Below are 10,223 nucleotides of genomic sequence, written 5' to 3' on the forward strand. Positions count from 1 at the left end.
ACAGATTCAAAGTCAGTTGAAGAGTCATGCCCCAGGGATGTTGATTTGAGGTCACTGGGACAAACTACTTTCAGAAGGAAAGAGGGGAAGCAAGTTCAAATTATTGGATTTCACTGAATCTGTCACCATCTATTATAAATGCTGTGTTATTTTATATACAACTAGGAAAAAAAATGCTACCAAATACACTAAAACACAGGATTGATTCTCAGCTGTCATCTCATTTCAGAGGTGGTAAAATGCATTAGAATCAATGAAATACAGTATAAAGTTCCCCCCAAAGGAAGGCGATAATCCCAACAGTCCAGCCAGACCCCATATGGACCATTATGTATGGAGGCTGAGGTTTTTGTCCCTCTCTGGTGGGAAGAGGATTTTTGGTAAAACGGTTAGGAAAACAATATTTTTGTCATAGTAACTCTTTGAAAATATGCTACGAGAGGAGCTCCCTTTGTGGCTCATTGGTTTAAGAACCTGACACTGTGTCCGCGAGAATGTGGATTCAATCCCTGGCCTTACTCAAGTGGGTTAAGGATCCAGCATTGCCACATGCTGCAGTGTAGCTGGCAGAAGCACTGGTGTTGCTGTGGCTGTGATGGAGGCTGGCAGCTGCAACTCTGATTGGACCCCTACCCTGGCACCTTCCATGTGCTGCAGGTGAGGCCATTAAAAAAACAAAAAAAGAAAATGTGCTATGAGAGATGGTCCGAAGGTGGTGTTGGACTCGCCCAGTTCTAAAGGAGTTGGGACACTTAAATGGACTCTTAGGGACAAAGTAGGGAACTTAACTACCCTTCGAGGGAGGATCAAAGCAATGCTGGGCATGGAGGGAAGAGGGAGGGACCCCTGAGACAGCAGGGAAGCCCTCAGGGTTGGCTGTAAACCTTTTCAGAAGAAAGCAATGCTCTGGAATGTCCTTTGAGCCTTGCGTGGTTGTGGCAAAGGGATAGTCCATTTTTTTTTCCTTATGATAGATGAGGACGGCACCCCTCTGGAGGGTCCAGGTCGCATGAACTATTTTGACTGAAATAGCTAAATAAAGATGCTAACAAATAGGGAGCTATCTAGACCAATAACTCTCAGGCAATGGTTTGCCAACCGTGAGCACTGGTGGGCTCTTTGTCACTGTGCGCACCTTAGGGTAGGGTAGGGGTTACAGAGCGGGGAGGTGGGTCAGTGGAACTTCACTTCAGCTCCTTATTGTTTGTCTCTATTCTGCTTCCACGCAAGTTTTCTCATAGCCCAGTGATGCCTGGACCACTTTCGAATTTGAAGTCTTCTTACTCATAGGTTTATTTTTCAATTTTTAGAATTGCTTATCAGAGGTTGATAGGCTACAGTTAGAATTAACAGTTATGATAAGACCATGGAGTTCCCACTGTGGCTCAGCAGGTTAAGGACCCGACATAGTCTCCATGAGGATGCAGGTTCAATTCCTGGCATCACTGAGTGAGTTAAGGATCCAGCATTGCCTCAAGCTGTGGCGAAGCTCTCAGCTACAGCTCTGGTTTGACCCCTAGTCTGGGAACTTCCATACGCCGCAGGTGCAACCACAAAAAGAAAACAAGAACATTTATAAGACTTCTCCTTTATCACTGGAAATAGCTTATATATGAGAATACCTTGAATTGAGAGCTCTAGTCTAATGGTCCTCTTGCTCACTACCTTCCCTTGAAAGTCCTGCTTCTGTATAAGATCTTGTTTGCTGTCCATACACCACTTGGCTAACATCATTTTGAAAACCACTAATCTGAAACAGTGGTTTTAACCATGGTCAAACATTGATAGGCTTTGCCATCACAACACCTTTGATGTTACAACACAGATTCTTGGGTCCCATCCCAGAACCACTAAGTCAGAATCTCAGGCGGTTGTCCAATAATAAAACCAATTGCTTGGCAAACAGGTGACCTCTTCATCACTGAATGTGTTCAAGTAGGGGGTAGATGATCAGATTTAAGTAAAGTCCATGTAATTTTTTTTGGGGGGGGCTTGAGAGTTACCTTGACTTAGAAAATTGAATGTTACCTCCAAAGCTATAAGTTTCTGACTTTATGCCTAAAGTTCCCCCAGTTTCTCTGCCCTTGGCATTAGGGTACGGGTAGGCTCATGGACTGAAACAAGAGAGGTCCAGGCACTCAGTGGAGTGTTAACCCTCCCAGAAATACTCACTAGTACTTTAACAGGAATAAGTCTTCTTCATGGTAATTATGCATTGGTTCTGATACATTTCCCAGACAGAAGAAATCAATATAACCAATTAAAGGACAGAGAGAGACAATGACAAGGGTAATTCAAATTCATCTTTCAGTTAGGAGATAATAAATTTTTCCATTTGAATATTGAATACCTATTGATAGAATATAAACCTGAAAATACAACTTAATTAGCAAGCGCTGACTCAACAGGGGTTACAGTACTTTCCAGCTTCCTCTCTTCTCTCCACCTCATTTTCTCCTTCCTCTCCCCCATCCAGGGATAGGGAGCAAAAACTCTAGGCTGAGCATGTCAGTCTCTGCCTCTCTCTCTCTCTCTCAATCTAATCATGTAGGTTCAGCCCTGCCCTACTTCTGAGCCAGTCCTGAGTGAATTGGACATACATGTTTCCCTTCATTCAACAAATATTCATTGAGCCCTTGATTTGAAACACGCCCTATATTATGTGATGGGAATAAAGATATGAAGGACATAATCTCTACTCCTTCAGGTAGAGAAGCAAATAGGGAATTCTAGTCATCAAGCTTCCATTAATCCAATGTCTAATTATGAGCACTCCTTTGTATCAGCCTTTTCTTATACCCACTCACACGTGCCCAAGCCATTCAAAGGGATTTTTACCTCCACTTCTCAATTGCAATTCAGTTCTTATGTTGGAATTGTAGGCCTGCCTTGAGCCTTATCCCACTTGATTGAAATCCCACTAAGAGGTCTCTGTTTATTCTCCAGGGGCCAGAGTTGATACTATTGATACCAGGATCCAACTGATGTGGCCCCTTGCTATCTCTTCCTTTCCACCCCCATGCTGCCACCTGCCTGATTTGGCTGTAAGGAGGGGTTCCTGGGTGTCATCAATCTGAAGGTATAGATGGAATCCTAGAAACCATAATGGTACTCATTTTGGGGACCACTGGCAGTCATGAGTATGGGTTCTATAATACGACTGATGGAGTTATCAGCACTTTCCTTTTTTCATTCCTGGATCCCTTCACTCCAATAATTACTGGGGCCAGAGGCCCTCTAAGAAACTGACTAGATGCTGTCCTCAAAATTGCCCCTCTTCCTTTTTTGAGCAGAGTCACATGCTTGGTGATTTCTTCTCTTAGGGTAAATTCTTGGGTCCTCATAAAATTTGTCTTCTGACAAGCTGCCCAATCAATTCAGCATTTCTGAGGTTCATCAGCTTCCTTAACAGACCAACTGCAACAAACCCCTTGGATATTTACATGGCCTCAAGTCAAGCTCAAATTTGCCAAATCCCAATGGAAGCTGCTATGGTTTGGATTGTTCTTCCTACCCCCAAAAGATACACTGAAGTCCTAACCCCTGTATCTCAATGTGACCATATTTGGAAATAGGCTCATTGCAGATGTAATTAATGAGATGAAATCATGTTGGATTAGGGTGGCCCTTAATCCAGTATAACTAGTATCCTTATACAAAGAAGTAAAGTGGATACAAATGTGCACAGATGGAAGACAACATGAAGACACATAGGAAAAATCCCCAGTGATGACAAAGGCAGAGATGGGAGTGGTGCTTCCAGAATCTGGAAGAGGCAAGGAAGGATCCCCCTCTATAGGTATGAGAGGGAATATGGTCCTGCCAAGATTTTGATTTCAGACTTCCAGCTTCCAGAACCATGAGACAGTAAGTTTCTCCTGGTGTAAGCCACCCAATTTGTGGTACTCTGTTGTGGCAGCCAAAGAAGACTAATATAGTTGCCACATTACACTCTTGGCTATCTCTCCAGGGGATTTGAAGAAAGAAGGGAGACTGCAGTTCTGCTCTGCCATAAAACCATGTATCAGACTTGAGTGCTTTAGACCCTACAACTGACTTATTTATCCCCAGAGCCACTGGCCCTCACTCTTGCTCATTCCCTTTTCCGTCTCCAGCTACCAAGACCCTTGTTGGATTCCTGGTTTATCTACCTGATTTGTGACAAAAGCAAAGACTTTGTCTTCCTGCCCCACATTTTAGGGACATAAAGAAAAGCAAGTGGTTTTGTGTACAAGATTTGTTCTCCTAATATCTTTGGGGATGCAGGCTACATGAAGAACAAAAAAAAAAAAAAAGAGTTAATAAGCTGTCAATCATATTCCAAGATAATACATGCACACTAGCACTAGCAAAAGTACGTTTGCTTTTAAATTGTTTGCTTACCAGTGGTACTGATCCATTACCTTCTCCCTGACCTTGTGAGAACAGATAAAGAGATAAACTATTGCTTCAGGATTGAGTAAAATTAATTTACCTATAGGGAAAAGGACCTATCATCACAGTTTCAGTTAACAGATTATATGATGTACAAGCTCATAAAACTCAGAAAAGTTAGAATTCTTTGCAAGTTTAGAAAAGATCTCAAGCTTGTTTAAGAAAAAAATAGAATTTATTGTAAAAAACAAAAGCAAAACAAAAAACTAGGGTGTGTCCTAGGGCTGGAGGAAGCGGACTGGAAGTAAAGGCCAGAAAGCCACCCATATTTGTTCTCCACTTTGGCTCTGCTCTTCTCTCTATAACTCATTTGATTTTGCACTGTTAGGTGCACCCACCTACTTGGCGGAAAGGCTGGCAAGTTCACATGCTACAGTCCCTGCCTTTAGCCTTCTCTAGGCGCCAATTTCTAATTCTTGAGACGAGACTCTGATTGGCCCAGCTCCAATCAAGAGCCCACCACTGCACCAATCAGGAGTAGGAGGGGTGGGGCAAGGGAAGGAGTGGGCAGCGCCACCAAACTGGAGCATGGCTGCCAGGAGACACCCGCAGTGGCTGTAAATGGCAGTGTCAGTGTCGAGGAAAATGGGCTCGCTGGTCGAACAATGGCGAAGACATCTTTTCCTATGTTGCTCTAAGAAGCTTCTCTAACCAGCCACACGGACGCAATAGTAATGTCCGGAGAGGGCTAGAACTAGACCAGCTAATTAGCTACTTCCTTGTTCTCAGTAGGACTCAGAGATGAGATCAGGGGTCAAGTCCTAGTGACTGACACCATGCTGTAGTTCGAATTGCCCCTCTGCTGGCAGCTCTTTCTCTCAGAATAAGTTCTCTGGCAGGAGACTCCTCAGTCCTATAAGCAAATGAGTTCTGTCAACACCAAATAAGCCATAGTGCACAGACAGTGAAAGATCTCCTAGACCTCTGAGTGCGGGCTCCATATCTGGAGCTGAGAAAGGGTTAAAGAGAGGAAACGGGGAGTTCCTTTGTGGCCTAGAGGTTAAGAACTCAATGTTGTCACTGCGGTGGCTTGGGTAACTGCTGTGGGGAGGGTTTGATTCCTGGCCTGGGAACTTCCAGCTGCCCAGGCACAGCCAAACAAAAACAAAAACAAAAACAAAAAAAAACAAAAAAACGGTGACGGGGAAAATGTTTCTTACTCGGAGGATAATTTTCTTAAGAGGTTGAGTTCATTGCCAAAGCCTCCTCCTTCCTTCCTTCCTTCCAGAGAATACAGAATACAGACACATTATGGTACAGAATAATCTGGGTTCAATCCTGTTCCCACTTTATCATTAAAACTCGGACTAAGACAGAGAAGGACAAATACAATACGGTATCATTTATATGTGGAATCAAAAAAAAAAAAAGGTGGCACTCAGAAGCAGAGAATAGAATGGTGGTTGCCAGAGGCCGGGGGTGAAGGGAAATGGAAAGATACGGATCAAGGGTGCAAACTTTTAGTTACACAGTGAATGAGTTCTGATGACCTAATATGCAGTATGGTAACAGTAGTTAATGTTACTATATCATATACCTGAAATTTGCTAAGTGGGTAGGTCTTACGTGTTCTCACCATCCCCCCTTAAAAAAGGTAATAATATGAGGTGACGGATGGGTTAATTAACTTGGTGGTGGCAGTCATTTAACAGTGTACACGTACATTAATCATCATGTTGTACATTTTAAATGTACACCGTTTTGTCCATGATGCCTCAGTTTAAAAATTAGAATTAAAAAGAAGATGGGAAGGTACTTACCCTTTCTAAACTATCTGCGACATGGTCATAATAGCGCCCTCCTCACAGAGCTATTAAGGAAGAAATGAGATAGATAGTCTGCAACAAGTGGTTATCATGGTGACTGATGAATACTCGCCAGCAGCTCTCAGTTTTATGACATGTGGACACACACCTCTTACTGGCATCTCTGTGGCCCTAGCCCGGCACTCTCTTCTATGATTTTCATTTTCTGTGGTAGAGAAAGCATCCATGACAGAAATCCTCAAAACGTAGGTGCCATTCTGTTTTGTTTGGGGTCTTTTTTTAAAGGTAAAGTTCCAATATTTAGCCAAAAATGAGAGTAATTTTTAACCTTTTTTTTTTTTTTTTTGTCTTTTAGGGCCATACCCTTGGCATATGGAGATTGAATCAGAGCTACAGCTGCTGGCCTACACCACAGCCACAGCAATGCCAGATCTGAGCCGTGTCTGCAACCTACACCACTGCTCACGGTAACGCTAGATCCTTAACCCACGGAGTGAGGCCAGGGATCGTACCTGTGGCCTCGTGGATCCTAGTCAAATTCATTTCCACTGAGCCACGACAGGAACTCCTAATTTCTAACCATTTTTAAAGATGAGGAACAGTTAATTTACCATGATGTGTTAGCTTCAGGGGTATAGCAAAGGCATTCAGTTTTTTATATAATCTTTTTCAGATTCTTTTCTATTATAGGTTATTACAAGACATTGAATATAGTCCCCTGTGCTATACAGTAGGTCCTTGTTGATTATCTTTTTTTTTTTTTTGACCACACTCTGGGCATGTGGAAGTTCTCGGGTCAGGGATCAAACCTGAGCCACACCAGCAACCCAAGTCCTTACAGTGACAATGCAAGATCCTTAACCTGCTGCCTTGCAAGAGAACCCCCTCATTGATTATCTGTTTCATGTGTGGTAGTGTACATATGTTAATCCCAAACTCCTAATTTATCTGCTCCAGCCACTATCCCCTCTGGTAGCCATACATTTATTTTCTGTGTCTGTGAGTCTCTTTGTACTTTGGGAATAAGTTAGTTCACATCACTTTTTTTTAATATTATACATGTAGGTGATATATGACATCTGTCTTTCTCTGACTTACTTCACTGAATACAATAATCTTTAGGTCATGTTCTGCAAATGACATTATTTCATTCTTTTTTATGGCTGAGTAATAGTCCATTGCATATATATGTGCCACATCTTCTTTATTCACTCATCTGTCAATGGACACTTAGGTTGCTTCCATGTCTTGGCTATTGAAAGTAGTGCTGCTATGAACAGTGGGGTGGGTACAATTCTGTTTTAAACAGAACATCCCTTGCCCAGCATTAGGGTCAGAAAAAAACCCACCAATACATAAGTTAGTCTTCCCATAAAACTGTAAATCCCACAGAGCCCTACAGCCTGTAATGCTGGCCTCTCTACAGCTAAACTGGGTATATGGGATTGGGGAAGAAGTTTAGGACGCTTTGGAGAGAAAGCGGAGGAAAACAAAATATTATTAGCACTCTAGTACAGATGGCTTTCAAAAATTTACCCAAAAGCAGAATGCTCATTTTCAGAAAGCGCCTGCCTTCTTAAAATAATCTGGAAAAATCCCAAGAACATCTCCTATATAAATGATCCGATATTCACTGCTTCAGCTGGAAATGTGGGGGGGGGGGAAATGTCTTTGTTCTTTCAGTCTTTGCTCCTCCCATTTTTTCCTGACAACAGTAGATAGAGGAATAGCACCTGATGAGTCCAATGAACGTGGATAAGGAGGCCCATCTCCGGCCCTGGGGAGGGCTGGTCCACTAGGACATGAGCATCTCTGCAGGCAGGTACAGAGGGAAGGATCTGCCTCACTGGGTCCAGGATGTGACTACCGCCCAAAGGACACCTGAACTGCCTTCTTTCTCCTGCCTCCTGTAGCCCGTTTCACTGAAGAGTTGTTTATTGTGTAATTAATGAAAGGTAATGGCCCTTGCAGATGCTTTACCAGGGAGCCCAACATTCAGGCTCCTGCTACTGATTAAGACAGATTCTTCCCCCCACCCCTCCTCTTAATCACCCAGCTCTGGAAGACATTTTTAAAGCTCCCAGGGCCTCCCAGAGGACCAAGGGTTGTTAATCTCAGCACCAGCACCCTCCTCGCTCAACCAAGATTCTTCCAAAAACCACAAAAGGGCCTACAAAGCAAAAGGGGAGCCATTACTTTTCCCCTTCAGGCCTATTACCTGCTTTATCCTCAGGGAAAAATAGCTCAGTCAGTAGTTCTTGGTTGGCTGGCTAGGGCCCCAAGCTGTGCTTCTGCTCAGAACTTCCCAGTACATGGTTAAAAATCATAGTTAATGCTTCCCAGAAATAAATATTTCAAAGCCACTTGCTTTCTGGCCTGCCAGATGGCTGCATTTCACACTCCCAACTGTGTCAGACTCCCAAAAACTCAGCGATTCGAATTTTGCCATGGGGTGTATGATCCTGGAATAGGGGTGGGGTGGTGGATGGGTAACATAGAAAGGGTTTTTTGTTGTTGTTGTTTTTGTAATTCTTATAGGAATGAGTAACACTGGCTTCACTCTAGTTATCAGAGGAACATCATTCATGGGTAATTCCACAGCAAAAATGCCAGCGAGCCGTCAGAGTCGGTGAAAGTTCATGTCATATTTATTGATACCTGCCCACTGACTCCATCCTCACCTCAAATCCTGCCTCCATTTCATCACCCTCTCTCTCTCCCTCCCTGCAAGATGGACTCAGGGAACACCAGTCCTTGAGGTGGGTTGATACACTTGGAATTCCTTGCACATCAAATCAGATGCACATACCCAAGAGCCCAAGTAGAGCTGAGAGGCAGAGTCCTCTGAATCCTTTCTTTTACTTTTTAGGGCCTCACCTGCAGCATGTGGAATTTCCCAGGCTAGAGATCGAATCAGAGCTACAGATCGAATCAGAGCTACAGCTGCCAGCCTACGCCACAGCCACAGCAATATCAGATCCGATCCTGCGACCTACACCACAGCTCACGGCAACACCAGATTCCTCACCCACTGAACACGGCCAGGGATTGAACCCACATCCTCATGGATACTAATCAGATTCGTTACTGCTCCCTCTGAATCTTTTTAGATACAAGTTTTCCCCAGTCTGTTCAGGCTGCGATCACAGAATACTGTGGACTGGCTGGCTGGCCAACAACAGAAATGGATTTCTCACAGGTCTGGAGGCTGGGAAGTCCCAGATTCAGTGTTTGGGGAGTGCCTGCTTCCTGGTCCAGAGTTGTTGTCTTCTTCTTTTTCCCTTTGCTACACAGTAGGACCTTGTTGTTGATGCGTTCATAGCTGTCTTCTTGCTGTGTCCTCATGTGGTAGAAGTGGGAGGGGGGCTCCACGGGTCTCTTTTGTAGGGACACTAATCCTCTATGTGATCCACCCTCATGCCCTGACTACCTCCCCAAAGTCACCCCTTCTAATACCATCCCTTTGGGGGCTAGGATTTCAGCATAGGAATATGGGGAACATGATGATTCAGTCCATTGCGATGGTCCATCCTGACTGTTTTTCAGGCCTTGTGCTAATAAAAAGGGATCACGTGGTTCCTGTAGTGGCTCAGCAGACATTAATCCAGCTAGTATCCATGAGGATGCAGGTTCGATCCCTGGCCTCGCTCAGTGGGTCAGGGATCCAGCGTTGCTGTGAGCCATGGTGTAGGTCTCAGACTCAGCTCAGATCTAGCGTCGCTGTGGCTGTGGTGTAGGCCAGTGGCTACAGCTCCGAATTGATCCCTAGCCTGGGAACTTCCTTATGCCTTGGATACAGCCCTAAACAAAAGCAAAAAAGTAAAAATAAAAAATAAAAAAGGGATCAGATTATTAGGTCATTTAGGTCTCCTATTGCTTTATGTTTGGGAGTTGTGTTTTATTATCATATAAATAGTATATATTCATTAAAGAAAAATTAGAAAAGAAGAATAAATCAAAGAAGACAAAACTCAAAATGTGCATACACACAAACCCCCAAGATCTTCTAATACAGATAAAATC

The sequence above is a fragment of the Sus scrofa genome, chromosome 9, assembly GCF_054392235.1.
Source record: "Sus scrofa isolate SSC_HxYL_T2T_F1_AM1 chromosome 9, Sscrofa_HxYL_maternal_Yorkshire_Landrace_v2.0, whole genome shotgun sequence".
Taxonomy (NCBI): domain Eukaryota; kingdom Metazoa; phylum Chordata; class Mammalia; order Artiodactyla; family Suidae; genus Sus; species Sus scrofa.